The sequence below is a fragment of the Pagrus major genome, chromosome 3 (assembly GCF_040436345.1).
Source record: "Pagrus major chromosome 3, Pma_NU_1.0".
NCBI classification, from domain to species: Eukaryota; Metazoa; Chordata; class Actinopteri; order Spariformes; family Sparidae; genus Pagrus; species Pagrus major.
Genome location: NC_133217.1, coordinates 8,658,749 through 8,678,806, shown reverse-complemented (window position 1 = coordinate 8,678,806; position 20,058 = coordinate 8,658,749). Strand labels below are relative to the sequence as shown.

The window sequence follows — 20,058 nt, the reverse complement described above, 5'->3', positions numbered from 1 at the left end:
CGGCACCGACGCCCACCTGCCTGTCGTTCCAGTCAGTCACCTGTGATGGGGGATTATTTTTGTAGGCACACAAACAACTTTCAATGTACGGGAGTCAAAGGTGCAGGGAAACTGAGCCAACATTAGAATAAGCGCACGCTTACCTTGAAATCCACAACTGTGTGTTCCGATTTCCGGTGCGTAATCATCAGGGTCGCCATGCAAAAGTACCGGTAAATCGTCATGTGCTTCTCCGATAACTGCTCGCTACTTTGCAGCTTACGGCAAGCTTCCTCGATCCATTCTTTGGCCTCCTCCAGCAGACCCTGGTGCTCAGACCAGGACTCCTCCTTCCTCTGAGAGCTGACATGCATCACAGGTTCATATAGGAAATGTAGATTTAACACATCAAAAAAGAGTCAGCTTAAATGTCAAATAAATCATAAGCATAACCACCTCCCCTCTGCACCCTGCGGTGTCTCCTCTTCTTCACTGAGCACAAAGAGTCCTTTGCTCCTCATTCATTGCAATCAAGCCTATTCAACACACCTGACTTGGCAGAAACTCACTTGATAGCTACTTCACTTCAATGGTCTCACAACAACTAACACAAAAAGTATCTAGACAAGATTAAATATTTCAACTAACTTTCTTCACAGAATGCCTAAACACCAAGGCTGTGTCCAAATTCAGGGGCTGCATCCTTCAAGGACGCAGCCTTTGCGGCCCACGAAGGCCGGGTCCTTCGGAGAGACCTTGAAGGCCGCGTCCACCATTGTTAAATGGGACGGTCTAGCCTTCGGAGTATTTCCTGGTTGCATCACCAGGTGTTCATGCATTAAAGTCTGTTTTGGTTCAAATCTATCAAACGTGTACATTTATTTGTGTGTGTACAATGTGTCAAATCTAAATTGAATTATCAACATTACAAAATAAACATTAACCCATTGGTGAATAACAACTATATTTACCTTAGCATTACCAGTGTCACGTATTTTAACTGAAAGTTGAAATTTGGAGGTTTTATAGTCCCTTGAAGTTTAACATATCTGGCGTTGGATGTTCAAATGACTAAAAGCCGAGTATAAACCCATTACTTAAATTTGAATGTCATGTCTGCGCCACTTGATGTCGCCATTTTCTCTTGCTTCCTCTTCTGTTTCGGGACTGAGCAGCGGTGCACAAAGGATCTTGGGATATAGCAGGCCGCGAAGGATAGTAGCGGTGCGTCCTCCAAAAAGAGGGAAGGGCAGGCTGCATTTGTGGGCCGCATTTGAAGGAGCCTTCGAATTTGGACAGCCTTCACGCAGCGTTGTGACGTAATTGGCCTTCAAACAGGGCCGCCCCTGGCCAAATTGGGGCCCTAAGCAGAATTTTATTTTGAGTCCCCCCCCCCCATTACAAAATGACTGTATCATGAAAGGCCATTTAGGTTTACAACCTTTATTAGTAGGAACAAATCAAATGAACAGCCTCTTTCAACAATGGAACAAGCCTTTTACAGATGCAGGCTGCTTCAGTAGACATGGTGCTTGATGGCCCTTGTGACGTACTGGGCGCTGGCTCCGTGTCACCCTTAGTAACAAACTTAAGCATTGACCCTGTTATGACAAGAAATCCATCATACAAGCAGATTATTAAGATTTGTTTTGGTCTTAATGGTAAATTACACAATGAAATTAATGTAAACACTAGCCTCACAAAGATTAAAATTAATGCAAATAATAATTATATTCATTATGATTTTATTTTATTATACTATTTTAATCCCACAAGGCGGCGCCCAATGAGCATTGTTAGGGGTCGGTGCCTTGCTCAAGGGTACCTCGGCAATGCCCAGGATGTGAACTAGTATTCTCCATTACTAGTTCACATCATACTTTTTTTTTTTTTTGTCTGAGCGGGACTTGAACCGGCCACATCTGAGCCCCCAAGCCAAGTCCCTACGGACTGAGCTATTGCCGCTATTTGATACCTCTATATTTAAATATTTTTATATACTTATTTTTACATTTTGTACTTAGGTTCTATATTCCTATACTGCTGTTTGCTGCTGCAACGCTTTAAATTTCTCCATTGTGGGTCAAATAAAGGATTATCTTAAATTCACCAAGAGATGGCGACATTTTACCTCCATAAAAATAGCCCAAAACTTCTATTGATAGCATAGATTGATAGGCTATAAACCTGAGCCAACATACGACCACCAACTGGTCAATTAACCACTCCTTTTTCAACAGAGGTGAATGTATATGCAGTTAACAAGACATTCAATAAATGATAATCAGGGCCGCTGGAAAATTTAATCTCCAGTCCAGAATTATCCTCTCTTCTGTCTCATGATTAGCAGGCTAGCAGCTGGGGTGTTCCTCCTCTTGTTTTGACTTTGTCTTTCTTTTGCTTTCTCCCGATTCATATTGCCGTTTGGAGGCCATCTCTCCACCTGCATCCAACTGCCTGTCGGCGCATCTGACCGCTGATTGGTCAGATGCTGCGTGCTGTCAATCATTGCGCCAACGTGTGCGGTGTCAGATTACTCGTTTTTTTTTTTCTCTCCTGCCTCGGGCTGACTTGGTGCTCTACGCGCGCCTCACGGCAGCGATGCGCATCCTTTGCGCATTTGCAGAGAATGTGTCCCCTTGCGCAAAATGGGGCCCCCCATGGATCGTGGGGCCCTACGCACAGCGCGTGTTCTGCGTGTAGGGAGGGGCGGCGCTGCACAAATAAATATTAAAACCAACATTTTTGGAAAATGAACTCATACATACCACTCCGCAAAGCTACGGTGAAGGCCAAGAGAGGCGGCGGAACAACGGCCTGCGCCGCGATTTAATCACCCAGCTACATCAGACACACAAAGAAATAATCAGCTGGGAACTGAGTGACAGAGCCGCGGGACGGCAGACAATTGTGGACTTACTGAAAGGGACAGGCAAGCGCATCCAGGAAGGGCTTCTGGCGGAGCGATGCGTCCCCCCACAGCCGATTGCGCTACAAATAGCGGAGATCGCGTCACCAAAGTGCCCGTGTTACGCACACATGAACAATGGAAGACTAGCAGAGAGCATTACCTGAATGAAGAGGATTGTACACCCGCAACGGCCACGCCGAACCACCGCGATAGACAAGCCACAGCCACCAGAGAGAAGCGGAGGAAAAGGATGAGACAGGTGTGTCTGCACCTCTATATGTAAGGGCGCATTGTGCCGCCCCTCGATCAGGATGCCCAATAAGTTGGCACAGTGCCATATAGTGGCAGGGAGGGAGACGACCTGTCACACGTCTCAGTTATAAAGACATATGCTTTTTTATATACATATATTTTTGTGTGTAAAGTGTATTTAATTTAAAGGGAAACTATAATTTCTTCATGTTTTTTATAAGACTGTTATATGTCAGCCAATTAAAATGACCATATCAGTATAAAAAGCATATACTTTTTATATATGAATATATACAATTATATATAGCTTTTTGTATGTTAATGTTATGTAAACTATGCTTTTTTTGTTTTTTTTAAATAAGATTCTTATATGTCAGCCAATGCAAATTACCATTACAGTTTAAAAAATATATGCTTTTTATGTATTAATTTATAACGTTTAACACAAGTTTCTATAGTCAAAAACATATGAATCACATATTAAAATGACATGACTTCATTTGTTCCTATACTGATACTGTCTTGGATCAAACAAGTTTAAAACTGTCAAGACATGGTTTGCCTGGTCATCGCCCAGAACAACTAATTTCACCATACAGTGATATAAATGCAGTCTGTATAGATCTGTTATGTTGAAAACATGGCTGCAAACTTTCAAGTCAGTAGTCTTTATTAACAGTGGAACATTGCTGGGATTACAGTGCCGACAGCAGTAAACAAACAGCAGTAAACTCTAATCTTAGAGAAGATCGTGTTTTCAAAGATATCCTTTGAATGAACTAGTGGCAAGATAGGAATATGTTTCACAATTTCTTTTGATATTTTCACACACGTGTCATGCCTGGATATAGACATGAAGAGCACATGCTTATTCTACTCCTTCTCTAATATGGGAACGGCGTCACCATCAACTAATTGTTGTCATTACAAACTGGTGTACACACCTAACTGATTTGCCTCTTCACATCCAAAGAAAGGAAATTAAAGGCTTAAAGGGAAATTTTGTTGATTTTCAAACTTTCCCTCTATCTATCCGAGTTAGGGATATAATGTGAAAAACATCTGCAGTTGTTGACGATGTTCTCCGTGTCTCTGGTGCGCAGCTGCAAAATCTGTTGTTCTTCCGCCTCCAGTGACGTCAAATGACGGCGCTGGCCCCAGAGACAGAGAACATTTGCAACAACTGCAGGCATTTTTCACACTATACCCCTAACTCAGATAGATAGAGGTAAGGTTGAAAATCGGCAAAGATCTCTGAGCAAATGCTAGTACTGCCTACTGTGTAGCATGCTTCACTGATGTAATCTACCAGCACATCTACAGTACGCATTACGAGTATGGTGATTTTTTTTTTCCTGCACACTGCATATCTCACAATAAACAGGCACTAAGCAGTGCATAGTATGGTTAAAATGCTGTACATACTTCCAGCAGACAGTAGTCAGTACAAGTATTTGCTCAGGGCCAAGGACTGTGTGATACACTTGTGTAAAACTTAGAGCAAACAAAACAGTTTAATGGAGGGCTGTGGACACAGTAACGTTTTTACTTTTTGACCAGAGCTCAGTAATCTTGGCGTTGATCGTGCTTCCAATGCTGGAGAGCTGGGTCCCTGGCCACCTCTCAAGAGTTGCACCTACATATGAACAAAAATAAACAAAAAACAAAACAGAAAAACAAAAAACAAGAATGCAAAACCTTAGTACAGTAGGCTGAAAGCAGGAAATACACAAAAGCGGAGACTATTGAGGAAACACCTATTGAATCCGAGGTGTATACGTGTATATGTAGATATAGGCTATATAATTAACTGTATATATTGTTTTAATTTATTTTCATTCCAAATTCAATTATCTGTATATTTGTACTATGTATGAAGGGGCTACAACTCATTTTGTTTTGCAACCCTGTGTTGTAAAATGACAAATAAATGACCTTGAAAAGCTGAAAACGTACTGTAAATGGCATCCAATTTATTTTTGTCCAGTGGTAGACGAGCATCTGTCTTACAAATACTGTGGCCAAATTTGCATTGAGGGCATAGGCCCATGCAGTTTCTCAACCATGACTCCAGTCCCAGGATGGATCTCAACCTGTTTAGACAAGGACTCAAGGTGAACATTTAAAGTTAGAATATATATGATTTGTTCAGCCCAACAGATTTTAGACATTAAAGCACATTAGATCTGCCATACTCATTAAAAGGTCTATTTTATGTGCTGTATTTATTTATTCTTTACAAAAACATTACTTTAGAAGACTGGGAGACAGTCAGTGATGGAGTGACAGATGCAGACGTGGAACTGGTCAGCGTAGATCTTGGCATGGACAGCAGTGAAGCGGCAGATGGAGAACTGGACCTGGACTGCGGACAACCTGGGAGGGCCAGCGGTGGTGTGGTACGCTCCAACCTGGATCTCTTAGGAGATGCAGCCGAATCAATTAAATTCCTCATGCTCTGTAGGAGTCCTGGCACATCTAGACATAGTATATCAAAAACAAACAATTAGTTATCATCACTCTTGTTACGCCCCAGTCTAGGGGTGCCTAGAGCGCAATATGAAAACGGGTCCCCAATCTTCCCCGAGTCCCAAACAGCCACTCACAAGTTTTTATATACAACAGAATAGTTTATTTACAATAACTTAATGGATCAACAACTATAAATATAACTAAGGAAGCAACTTCGGGGTGGACCAAGGCCAAAACAATAACCAAAACACCTCTATCTGGGAAAATAAATCTCTTAGCTCAAAAACCAAAATCACAATAAACTTACCTCCCTCACTAACGAAAAAACAGGAGAAAACACGTTCAAATGAAAGGGCAGTCCACCCTTATGTAGGAACATATCTGTCCATCGCCTCTGCATTACATTGAGGCCCTGTTGTTCTTGTTAACCCTTTTCATCTGGATGAAGATTATTTACATGAAGGAGGCACCTTTCAGGCTGACATCTTATCTCCTGGCAGAGAGGATAGTGTTCTCCTGGACCATAAAGACTTCAAATGAGGACAGTTTTAATTAATTTACAACCCAAAGCCTTTGGATGAACTTTCTCTCCCATTTCTGAACTCTCTTTCCCCTCAAAACAGATAAATCCTGCCCTCACAGGTCAGTCTGAGGAAACATGAAGTTACCTACTCTCTCCACATCAGGAGGGACCGAAGCCATCTGGTTATCAGAGACTGTGTTAATACAATGTCTTTACATTTGCAGATTAAGTAACACGCCTGATCTCTTTCTACCTATTTCTCTCCCTGTCTCTATGACTTCTGATCCACAAACACTCTCCAGAGTGGACACCAGACACCTTCTGCTGAGTTGTTCTATGCTGTTACTCTGTCTTCTGTTATTTACGACCCTTATCTGTGGTCGCATTCCAACCAAATGGTCTCTGTGTTCCTCCAGATTTCAGACCATTTCTAATTAACCATTAAGTTAGGATCTCATTCTCTTAATTCCAACAGATTAAGGATCAGTAAGAGAAGCTCATAAAACTGATCTTTCTCCCGTTTCTCTGTGATGAAATTTGACTGAAATCAAATTTAATGTTTAAATGTGTCTTGTGTTTGGTGGAACCACAGTGCCCTCCAGTGGTGAGTCCTGGTACAGTTGGACGAGAAATATTCTGTTTAATATGTTCATGGTTATAACCAGTAAATGACTCTGATATGTCTTTGTTTTAACAAGTATTAAGCTGAATATGTATAATTAATGTTTAATCACGTCATAATCCTTTTCATGATAGACAAAGTACATCTATTGAGCCATGGTGAGAAACTGTGAAAGGTGAAGCACGGTTTTGAAACGTTTAAAACTATAAGTTTAGTTTAGTGAGTTTCTGTGAATCTTCACACCTCCACTAAATCTTGGAGACAAAGCCGGTAAGCCCCGCCTAGACACGCCTCGATTTGCAAATAATAAAACGGAGAGATCACGTCTCTCGAGTTCAGTTTTTCAGTTTTTAAGGTTCAGTTTTTAGTTTGAATTTTTGTTTTAGTTTAAGTTTTGTTTTAAAGTTTCTTTTGTAACTTATTTTGAAGCTCTTTACTTTACTTTGAAACACGCTCCAAGACAGCGATCTCAACAGAAGTGCTCACACGTTGATTTTTCTCACTTTATATTTTTCGCAGTATTGATTAGCTTCTTTTATTAAGTTTGTACCAGAACGAAGTTCTGTTTTAATTTGTTTTATACAGTTAAGTATCGTAACCTGCTTTTGAAGAAGTGAACTTAATTTAGATTATCTTGCATTAACTAACAACGGAAGATCCGCCTGATCAACGTATCATCCTCAGTTATTTTATTCAAGAAGTTAAATTTAGTTTACAAAGTCAGAGCCTGAAAACCACTCGAAGAAACGAAGAAGAACATCTTTATCACAATCATCATCACGACACTACAGCAACTTGCTGTGTCCGAGACCGTGCAAGCGGTTTCCAACGAAAGACTCTGACAAGCCCCCAGCGCTCGCTAGCGGTACCATCCCGCTGGGCATTGAGCCAAGATCTGCACCGGATCGGTACGGGACCAGCTGCCCTCTTCCTAAGACAAAGGACCGAGGTGCCCAACCGACTGATACCGGACGAGCTGACCCTCGGCCATTGGACCGGGACTGCCAGCTAGAGCCGCAAATCACCCGAGGGAATCCGCTGCCGCGGACTCCGCAGCTCTGCTGAGAAAGTAGGCTCTCCATCACTCACAACAGCTGGATTCACACATGATACATGAGATGGTGTATATGGCTCTGATTAATATCTTTTAGCTTAAGAGAAATTCGTTTAGGGTCTCGTTAGTATTAAAATTACTCACGTAATCTTTAAATGCTTCAACCTAAATCGTAATCTCACCATCAGCCCATATTCCACTAATAACCCATTACTTAGTTATTTCACTTTTCCTGTTACCTGTTGTTATTCATTTAAATTGCCATTTCATTTATTTAACCTGAATTATTTAGTCAATAAACATATTTAACCGTATGTCGTTGTCTGTGCAGGTTTGTTTTTAATGTGGAGAACCGATGGATATGTGTAGAATTCACTACTTCATTTATGAGATTGAATAAATTGATCTGAAATTGATTAAAATTGATACAAGTTAAACTTGTCCAGTCGAATTTGATTAATTACCTCCGGTTTATTCAAATGGACAAAATAACGGAGGTGGTGCCCCATTAACGAGTGTTTTATTAATCGCCAGTGATTAATAAATTACATTTATTATTAGTGTATCTCCTACACTTACTATTTAAACAAACAAAAGAAAAGCTTGTTGATCTCCACCCAAGGCTTTTCCAAACGGACATGTGGTTGGTTAGAAGAGGAGGAGGATGAGGAAGTGCTGTCTCTTCTTGACAGCCGCCATCTTGGCTCCTTATATATTGGGTGTCATCAGCTGCAGCCAATCACAGGTTAGGATCGGATCTCTCTACACCAATCACCTCTTGGGGATGGCACACTCCTATTTGCATATAAAATCAAAACACACACACACAGCAAAACACACAGCAAACGACACAAACTATGACCACAGTCATAACACTCTTCTTTAGGCCAAAGTAGCGTACAACACAGTCAATTCAGCCTACAGTCATTTAGACAAAAAAGTGTAATAGTTGTCTAATGGTTCAATGATTGATATAATGATACCTTGAAGAACCATCTCCTTCAATATAGCATTCTCTGCTTACGTAACCATTCAAAAAGGTTTGTTCCACCTGGTGTCAACTGTCAAAGTGTTATTATGTCACTTTCAATGTCAAATTGACAGAGGCTATGTCAAGTGACATGGTTGTCAGTTGATATACTGATATGTTAGGACACTTTCAGCAGTACACTGGTTGTAACTAAGGGATTAAGCATGTATAAGTTGTGCTTATGCATTAACTTTTAGTCAAGTTAACTTGTGTAGATGGGTGCATGTTTCTGAAACAAGGTTTCACTGCCAACTAACAACTTTCTAGCATTTGTAGTGCGGTATACATGATGAAATGGTGACAAAACTGTTAAAACAAAAGTATGAGCTCTGTTTAAACAAGTTACACTTTAAAACTAGAGTTGACTTGTTTAAATGTTTAAAGTTTCTACTTTAACAGTTTTATTGCTGTGAACACATTCCACCAAGAACATTCCAAACTATTTTATCATTTATACAACACAACAAATGCGAGAAAGTCTTTTGTCAGTTGGCAATGAAAGTTAACACATAAGCTAAAACAGGCTGAATCTCACCCTATTCATAGTTGAACAACTAACAAATTATTTTGAAATGCTGTAAATTAAAGAGGACAATCTGCAATTAAAGCCATAGTAACTCTATCTTACTACTAACAAAGATGACAGTGCCTCTGTAGTGAGGCCACCCTCCTCGTTGTTTCTTCCCATGGCGCCATTCAATAACAGCTGAGTAGTTTTTATCTCGCTGAGCTTCCCAAAATCCTCCCCTTCACTCCACTGCACCACGGCAAACTTCCTCTTCATGTGTCCTGAAGAGATCAAATAAATCAAATCTTTGCTAAGCTTAGCAATCAATAAATAGAGTAGACAGAAAATATGACTAAGCTAAACATCCTTTTTTGGACAAAAACCACTTCAGGTATCTGCAGGTTTAGGCCAGTTAGATTTAGGATTTTTTTGATGCCGCTCAGAATGAAATTTAAGACAAATGTCACATATATCGTGATATACAATTCTGTTGTCTAAATTGATAACACCAAGCACATATTAACCCAAATTTCTTCCTAAATTTGATCCGAAATATTTGAAGGAATATAATTGAAAATTGCATTTTTGGTTTTATATCACACTTTACATTACCACGCAAGTCTTGATTACAAATAGATGAGCACATATTGTGATGTACAGTATATCGCTATTGAGAAAAAGTCCTGATGATTATTGTGATTTTTACTTACAACCAACCAGAGAGGGTCAGGTGGGTCTGGTGTTTGCTATAAACAGACAGTAGAGAGATGCAGGAAGCACATCACTGGCTACAAGATGTTTTTGATCATGGTTATTTTGGCCAAAGGCTGTGCAACCAAATATAGTACATATATAATATAAATAATTATTCTATTTACTGATTTAAAGGGATACATTTAAAGTTTAGAATCAAAAACAAATATTCTGTAATATTGCAGCAAATAGAATAATATTATGTATTATATGCTCAAAACGTTAAGCCTACCCATTGTAATCTATTCATTCCCCATGTTTCTGTCTTGTAAATTGATAATTCCATGGGAAAAATGGATCTAGTTAACAGCTGTGCAGTCCTGATCACCTGCTACCTTACCCATGTTTATAAACAAACACATGTGGCTATGCTTTATACATCTCACAATGCTCTAGTGACAAAACTTAACTTGCATGCAGGCTATATGACTCACCTGTAGCTAGACGAGAGACCCCCTACCAGCCGCTCTATTTTGTTTCTCATCAGATCTGCATTGATCTAAGAAATTATCATTTTCGCTCTTCAATGACGGAATTCTTTAATCCCTGTAGTCTAACGTTAATTACTAGGCTACATGAGTTAACGTATCTGTCCCTGCAAACATAATATGAGGGTTGCGGGTTCCACTTGTGTTATTGGCCTATCATAGAAATCGTATTAAAGCTAATTTATGTTAATGTTACGTTACCTTCTAAAAATGCGCCACTTTGGGTAACGTTAGCTAAAAATGACTGTTAAGCTAGCTAGCTAAGTGAACGCTGAAAATGAATTAACTTTAGCCAGACAGAAAATCAATTGTTACATGAATAAATGTATGTCAAATTTAAGCTAAAACATTGAAATACATATGTTAATTCACTTACCTCTAAATTCACCCAACTGTATGATAGCAAAATCTGGTGGCCGCCATTCGTCTTCATTGAAATTCATTCATTGATTCACGTTAGATAGCGTTGCTTCCCCAGTCGAGTTGACTTACATTAGCTACCCTACAAGACAGTAACGGTAATAGCTATGTCGAAAAGAAAACACAACGTTACTCCCAACACGAAAGAAAAAGATTGGTTGAGAGAAAATGTTCCTAGATGTACTTTGACAAGATGGAAAAAAAGGTTTGTGCTACATCTGTTTCTTAATGCAGGTTATAATTACAGTGATTCTTTCCTAGTTACTTTCGACTGTTTCCTTAGGAAAATCAACAGAACTTTGACTGACACTGAAAAACACACTGACAGCTAGCGAAAGCTGTGTTTGTCTCCAACACAGTCTCCAAACTCTTGGACACTGTTCGCATAGTCTGTCTCCAGTCTGCACGTTTCCAGACTTTTCACTGTGACAACCAAGCTCCTTCGTAATATTATTAACATTAAACTCGCTCCAAACGCTGTTGCATAGCGGACCAAAGCGGAGCTAACTAGTTAGCCAATTTCAAACTGACTTCACATTACTCTTAAGCAACTGTAAATACTATCAAAACGTGGCGACACTTACCTGTGGCTCAGGTGCAGTTGCTGGGTCCCGTATGGTTGGGACTGATACTTTTACCAGGGTCAGTGTCGAGGCAAAGCCAGCTTTGTACTGACCCTCGTTACTGAAGCAGTCCGATGTGAAGTGGTTAGCACACACAGACAAACTTACAGGAACCGTAGCTGGCACGTTGTCTTTAAAAATGAAACGCAACCACTGTCTCTTCTGTTCTGTAACATATTGTGTTCGTAAGCACCAGTGATGATAACTGCGCCTGCAGTAGCTGTGTGACGTCATGACTCATGTATGCTCGCAGCACAGAAGTAAAACAACACAGTTCAGCTCTATGTTCGTGTGCGGTTCTTTCAGCAATACATTACATGGTGTCAGAAGTCTGAAGTGCAGAAAATAAACATTTGTGATGGCGTCCTCACAGTTTGAGCACCCGAGGATCGACTGGGATGCTGCCGACTTATACCAAGTTTACCGAGTTTGAAAGATTCCGAAGTCATGTCACGTTCGTCTTTGATGGTCCGCTCTCGGAGCTAGCAGCTAAACAACAAGCCGGCTGGCTAGGTACGTGGCTTGGGGAGCAGGGCAGGGAAGTGTACAAGACATTCACCTGGGCTGTGGGTGAAAAAGAGGATCCCTCTAAAGTGCTGGATAAGTTTGCAAGCTACATCAGACCAAGAAAGAATAAAAGGATTGCAAGACATCACTTCAAGCAGAGGAAAAAAGGTCAGACTGAAAGTTTTGACAACTTTTTGAAGGATTTGAGACTCATCAGAATCAGAATCAGAAATCAGAATCAGAAACAGATTTATTGCCAAGAAGAATTTTACACCAACAAGGAATTTGTCTAGGTGAATAAGGTGCATACATTGAAGACAATAAACAATAAACAAACAGTGACTATAATAAATATAAAAAAGAAAAAATATTTTTAAAAAATTATGAAAAATAAAAGATGTACAAATTCTGCATTAATGTAATGCAAAGATTTCAAGGGCGGTGATGGGTTTGAGTGCCAGAGTGCAAGAGTCAGTGTCAGTGTCAGTGGGGGTGGGGGTCCCGGGACTTGTTGAGGATCCCAACTGCAAAGGGGAAGAAACTGTTCATATGGCGGGAGGTTTTGGTCCTGATGGACCGCAGCCTCCTGCCAGAGGGGAGGGTGTCAAAAAGGAAAAAAAAATGGACTGTGAATATCCTGATCCGGATGATATATTAATTGATGCAATCATTGCAGGTGTGAGAGAAAAAAGAGTGCAAGAAAGGCTGCTGGATAGAGGTGAGGAGCTGACACTGCCGAAAGCTATTGAAATTTCCCAGCAGTTTGAAATGTCACAAATGAAAATTTTCAAAGAAGCAAAGGTGTCTGTAGTGACTGTGAGACCCAAACATGCAACACCTAATAAGTATATGCACAAAGGACAGACAAAACCCACGCACCAGAAACAAACACCAGATAACAGGCAGAGGAGCTGCACAAGCTGTGGGAAAGATCCAGAGCATAAATGGAGCAAAGGAAAATGCCCAGCAAAGGGATCAGTGTGTTCATACTGCCACAAACCAAATCACTGGGTAGCTGTATGTCGCAAGCGTGCTGTCAGCACAGTGAATATTGAACCAGACCAGGATTCTTCAGAGGAGCAGATACTGAACATCAACCTTACACAAGATGAGAGATCTGGGGATGATAAATGGACAGTAAACTTGGATATCCTGTCACAGGAAGTATTGTTTAGGATTGACACGGGCGCCAAGTGCAACACCCTAACTCTGGACAGGTACCAGTTGCTCATGCATGAAGGTGAGCTGAAACATTCCAATACTGTCCTACGCTCATACTCAAATCACAAGCTAAAGCCTGTTGCTGCAGTTGATCTTCTGCTAAAGTACAAAAAGTGTGAAGTGAGTGCAGAGTTTGAAATCATGGACATTGCTCAGGACAATGTGCTCAGTTGTGCTACAGTGGAGGCTCTGGGCCTGATTGCTCGTCTTCATTCAGTGCAAAAGACTGTTGAAAGAGACAAAATGTACAGCGTTAATGCCTTTACTCCAACACAGAGTGTATCTACAGGTCTGAATGAGTTTCCAGAGCTGACACGCACCACCGGAACCTTGCCAGGTACATACGCCATCAAGATCGATCTGGACGCCAGGGGTGTGGTCCATCCTGTCCGCCGCCAACCCGCCGCACTTAAAGCAAAGATTATAGAGAGGCTGCGTGAGATGGTGGAAGACGGCTACATTACAAAAGTTGGTCAACCTACTGAGTGGGTGAGTTCAATGGTAGCTGTAGTACGTAATGGCAAGATAAGAATCTGCATTGATCCAAGTGACTTAAAAAAGGTCATAAAGAGAGAGCACCACCCGATGCGCACCATAGAAGAGGTTGTGTCAACAATGCCTGGTGCTAAAGTGTTTTCAGTTCTGGATGCCAAATCAGGATTTCTCCAGATAAAACTGGATGAGGCTTCATCCCACCTCATGACCTTCAACACACCAATCGGGAGGTACCGATGGCTGAGGCTCCCATTTGGACTTAAATGCGCCCCTGAAATCTTTCAACGCATCATAGATGAGTCATAAGTGTCATGGATGACATCCTAGTGGCAGCCCCCTCAGTGGAGGAGCATGACACAATATTGCGCAAAGTAGTTGAGAGCCAACCAACGGTGCCATATGTGGGTCATCTGATAACTGCTGATGGGCTCAAGCCAGACCCAGCTAAAATCAAAGCAGTGCAGCACATGTCGCAACCAACTGACAAACAAGGTGCTCGCCGTTTTCTGGGCTTCGTCACCTACCTCTCAAAGTTCATACCGAACCTCAGTGAAGTGGACGCTCCACTACGTCAACTTCTAAAGAGTGATGTGGAGTTCGCGTGGCAACCACCGCAGCAGAAAGCCTTCGCCAGACTCAAGGAGTTGTGCATGGATCCACCAGTGCTACAGTTTTTCGACCCCGCAAAACCCGTGGAAATATTCTGTGATGCCAGCAGTAATGGATTAGGAGCTGTTCTCCTGCAGAATGGGCAGCCCATAGCCTTCTCGTCCAGGTCACTGACTGATGCAGAAACGCGCTATGCGCAAATTGAAAAAGAGATGCTCTCTATTGTCCATGCCTGTGCAAAGTTTCACAACTACATATTCAGCACGCATATCACAGTTTTCAACGACCACAAACCTCTCGAAGACATCTACAAAAAAATCACTTCTGTCCACTCCAATGCGCATCCAGAGGATGCGTCTTCGTCTGCAGTGGTACGACCTGACAGTTAAGTACAGGAGAGGAAAAGACATGGAGTTGCCCGACATGCTGTCCAGAGCACAGCTTTCAGAGTGCACGCCAGAGATCGATGGAGTAGAATGTGTCTCCATGCTCAGCTTTGTCTCAGTCAGCGACCAAAAATACACAGAACTGAAGGAGTGCACATAAGAGGAGCTAAGCCTTCTCCTACAGACAATTCAAAGTGGCTGGCCTGAATGCAGATGAGATGCACCCGTGCCTGTACAGCCGTACTGGGACTCAAGAAGTCAACTGGCTTCGTCTGATGGACTCATTTACAAAGGATTACGCATTGTGGTTCCCCCCACCATGCGGGAGCGTATGCTGAAACTCATTCACCAGTCTCATCTGGGATGGTGAAAAGCAAACAGTGAGCACGTGAAGTGCTTTACTGGCCAGGCATGAGTGCAGAAATTAAGGAGGCGGTCAGAAATTGCAGCAAGTGTGCTGACTTTCAAAACAAACTGCCCAGACATCCCCTGAAACCGACAGAGCTGCCATTTGAAGAGGTGGCATCAGATCTGTTTGAGTTTGATGGAAAACAGTACATTCTGCTTTTGGATTACTACTCAAAGTTCATTGAAGTGGATGAGCTAAAGGACATGAGAAGCCACACCGTCATAGAGACTCTTAAAGCTCAGTTTTCTAGACATGGTATCCCATCCTTGCTCCGGTCAGATAATGGCCGTCAGTACTCCTTAGAGGAGCTCAAAGACTTCTGTGAAAGCTATGGAATAGCACACAAAACATCTTCACCACACACGCCGCACTCAGATGGTGAAGCAGAGCGCGCAGTGCAAACAGTGAAGAAACTTTGGAGTAAAGCAACAGACAAACACCTTGCACTGATGGACTACAGAACTACTCCACATGAGTCAGTAGGTCTGTCACCTGCACAGCTGTTAATGGGCAAGAGACCTCACAATAAGCTACCAGCTGCCATACAGTGCTCCTCAGTCCTACGTGGTGGAGTGTGGAGGCAAGCAGTACTGCCACAACAGCCAACATCTGCACAGAAGCACAGCGGCAGCTAACAGTTCCCACCACTACGTGTGCGATGAACAATGGACTGAACCCCCAAGTCTGCCTGAGAAGGAGACACATCCTTCCTGCCCCCCTGAACTGCCCCACTCACCCCCCAAAGTGCCTGTGGGCCCCACTCAAGCTCAGCCACAGCGCACCACTAGGCTGGGTAGAGTTGTGAAGCCCCTGGATAGACTGACCCTGTAGCTGACTAAAGCTTGACAAGTTATGTTCATACTGAGAAAGTAAGAGCAAGTGAACTTTCCTCCTGGTTATGTGAAAAAAAAAAAGATACAAGAAGTAATTGTATTTCTGTTCTGTTTATTTCTTCCTTGTTATTTTTCTTAAAAGCTGATATTACTGCATATACTGAACAATGCATGTTTAATGTCCGAGTTACAGAATTTCAGGTAACAAATGAGCAGTACTGAGTTGGTTTGAAGTTGAGTGAAATGCAGTAAAGTTTGTTTAATGTGTCTATTTTTTCTAAGGAGGGGAGATGTTACATATTGTGTTCATAAGCACCAGTGTTGATAACTGTGCCTGCAGTAGCCGTGTGACGTCATGACTTATGTATGCTCGCAGCACGGAAGTACAACACAGTTCAGCTCTATGCTCCTGTGTGGTTCTTTCAGCAATACATTACATGTTATTTTGTAGCTGGGACAGAATATAAGCACTTATGTTGATTTTCACAACCAACAACAGAACACTTCTCGTTGCGCTTCGATATGGTGCTTTCGATAGCGTAATGGCAGATCTCCGAGACGGTAATGCTGTACCTGGTGGGTGGACACTGTGGGTGGGAATATTCAAATGATCAGTCAATGACGTCGGTGACCGATGCCGAATTTGACTCGGTCATCTGGAAACTGCAGGCAAGACACCGTCAGAAAATCTGTATCTCACTCAAAAAAGCACAGATGTTTTTTTTCAAAGTTTTTATGCATGTGGCAGCACCATAGACCCAAAATAACACCCCAAATCCCAGAAAAAGTGAGTTTTTCATAATATGGGACAGATGGATTTTTACACATTAAGTTGTATGAAATGCATGCCAGTAGTATAGTGGATGCAAAGGTGTTACGTGTTCACGTTTTCTTACCAAAAAAATAGTACAGGAGATATGAGGGGGTCACAAAACCAACAATTTCATGCTCCCCTCATGATGGGGTCACCATACCAACAAGTTTTGCTCTACAAAGTAACATGCGTGTGTTATGTTACACTATTTTATCAACAAACATCATCGCATATGTCAGACCCTTGGTTTCATGTCCCCCTCATGTCTCCTGTGCTATTTTTCTGGTAAGAAACGGGCGATAACTCGGAGCAGGAGATTAGTTAAACAATGTGACACCTTTGCATCCACTGTCTGTATTTCATACAACTTACTGTCCAAAAATCCAAACTATCCCTTTAACATTGTGCCCATTTCACATCTTTTACTTCCACCTTCCATTGGTGTTAAAAGAACAACACGGGCAGCAACATACAATGAATTAGAGCATGACACTCGATTCTGATTGTTCAATCACCAAAATTCTGCGGTGGTTATTTCTGGACAGATGACCGATGCAAATATTAATCACTGCTGCTCCATTGCTAGGGAAGCTATAGCATAGCAACCACAGCCCAAGACTGGGGAACAATCAGTTTACATTAGTATCATTAACATTAGTTATCAATATATTATCCCATACACATACATGTTCAAACATGTGATCTACAAACCTTACTGCACTTGTGAGTGGAGCATGTGTGATTCTTATCTTTTCGGATTTATCACGTTTCTGTATTTAATCTGTTTCCTTAATTTAGGTGAATTCAGACTTCATCATGAATGCTATGTCTCCCTCATTCAGTGAGGAAGGCACGACAAGAAGGCATCGGGAGATGAAAATAATAAACTTCCTGCAGGATTTCTTTCAAAAGCTGGAAGACAGAGGTAACAAGCTGGATAGAAACATTTTCTTTGATGATAATTGTCTGTCAATAAGTATTTTTATTGTTTTCCCACTAGTTCTAGGATTATACACTTAATAATAATAGTATAATTCAGTCAGACTTCTTAAGCAGTTTGCATACTTGAGAATTTCTCAGTTTGGTAAACCTTCCTTCTTTATGATGAAGGGCACTGTGCCAATGGCAATGTTTTAATTTATATCTTTGTATTTATATATATGAGAAGAGGAGGAGAGCAAAGAAAACGATGAAGAAGAGGGGATCTCCTGCCAGGAAAGCCACCTGTCAGCTGTGCCTGGAACAACAGGCAGGGGGGAGCTTTTAACTGTGAGGAGTTTCTTACAGTGGGTGACGGGACAAGAACATCTGCCACTGATAGAAACCAAAAGTGAGACGTTCAAAATTTCAATCAGCTTTACCCATGACTGTCAAACCCACTACGGGGAACACAGCCTTTGCTTCACCACAGAAAACGTTTGTGCAACAGGGCTTACATTTCCCACACAGCACATTGAAACCTTTGAGGATTTTGAGAAAAACCTCACAACAGCCATCCATTTTGGATTTGACTTCAGTAGGCACTAAAATAGCCTATCAGCCTCTTTTACTTGAGGTGTGTTTTACCTCAGAGGAGGACACGAGTTCTCACGAGTTTTCCATCATGGCTCATTTTTTGGATTTCTTCTTCATTGAATTTTTAATCCAGATCTGCTTTCAATGTTTCACAACTGTTTTTACTAAAACCCCAAAATTTGCTAATGTTTGGTTTGTTGGCTGCAACAGCGCTGAGGACAGGAGACGGCACTTGACAGTTAAACACTCAAAACATTCTGATTAAGACCAAAAAGGCATTTAATTCAGTTTCATTGTATCTCATTAATATCCAAATGACAAACATTTTCAACAGATTTCCAAGGTGGAGGGGGTATGGAAAACACTGCTACAGCAGTAAGGGAGCAGCATCGTAACGTTAAGCTATGGCAGTCAGCGGTCAGTTTGCAGACAAAGCAGCAACCACATACTCTCGACACAGGCGGTAAAGATTTCGGCTGTCAGTGTCTCCATTTTCATGGAGCAGCATCTGCATCTCCTCTAGCTGCCGATCATTCAGTGGACAGTCAATTTCAGGGACCACTACCGCACCATCTACATCCTCTCCGAAGTCTGTGGCTACATCCCAGTCAATGGTCTGTCGTCCGTAGTCTGGTTCCTGAATATCCTGGAAATTGTAGAAGACAGAGTAACACACCATGTCTCATTCCATATCTACAGCAACACATGCAATGAGTTATCCTAAATGTTTTGGCTTTAGTGGCAGTTTTGTATAAAGTAACAAAAAAGCATACTTGAACAAATTGAGATATCAAGTTTCTGACAGTCACATAAGCAAAAATTACTTGAGTAAAAGTTTTGTAATGTTGGCTATTAAAAGTACCTAGTGCAAAACTAATTTTCTGGGAATAAACGTTATAGTTTAAGGTAAAGTTAAATGATACAAAACACTTTTGTTACTAATCTGATGGCTGATGAATGAAATTATTTTAAAGATGTGCTAGGCTGGCTAATTGATATAGAAGGTTGATGAGACTTAAAATTATGAGAATTAATAGAAAAACATAGATTCACAATCATTATTATGATTTAAATGTAAAAAAAAATAGGTCAAAGTCATACTTATAAGATAATTAAGTCCATGTTATAACTTTATTTGAACATGTACAGTAACCCCAAATTATGAGAAAAGGTTACAAATTGGAAGCAAAAACTACATATACGTATCTCACACTTTTGTCTTTTTATCTTATAACTCAATACTCATTACTTTAACTCTCAGAAATGGGCTTTAATAGATACAGCTTGTAATATGCAAACAATTTTTTTTAAATGAAACTGCATATTTTATCCCCAAAGTTGTAGTGGACTTGAAGTCATGAGGCAGAAAATTGAAATACTCCATTATAACGATGAAAAGTGCCTTGAGATGATATATGTTGTGATTTGGTGCCATATAAATAAAGCAAATGAAAATGCTGTACCCAAGTGAAGTACTTAAAGCAAATTTCTGTAACTTTTCACCTGAAAATAACGGTTAAGTAATTTAAAATAATTTGAATGGTACACTGGAGAATTGCAGTCATTTAAAAAGGAAAAGGTAACCTCAGGATTCTCCGGCTGGTCAACTGGTCTGAGCATCCTTCCTGCATGCC

At 41.1% G+C, this 20,058-nt stretch overlaps 1 long non-coding RNA gene across 2 annotated transcripts; it reads right to left on the bottom strand.

Moving 5' to 3' along the window:
* Window positions 1–256: 256 nt before the first annotated feature.
* LOC140993933 (uncharacterized) lies at window positions 257–3,099 on the bottom strand. 2 transcript variants are annotated; one of them, XR_012178695.1, is made up of 4 exons: window positions 3,051–3,099; window positions 2,900–2,970; window positions 2,748–2,820; window positions 257–342 (listed from the first exon to the last, which is right to left on the bottom strand). It is a non-coding gene; the product is annotated as an uncharacterized lncRNA (long non-coding RNA). The 2 variants fall into 2 exon arrangements; XR_012178694.1 differs by lacking the exon at window positions 257–342 and having other exon boundaries at window positions 2,715–2,820.
* Between the last annotated feature and the right edge of the window lie 16,959 nt (window positions 3,100–20,058).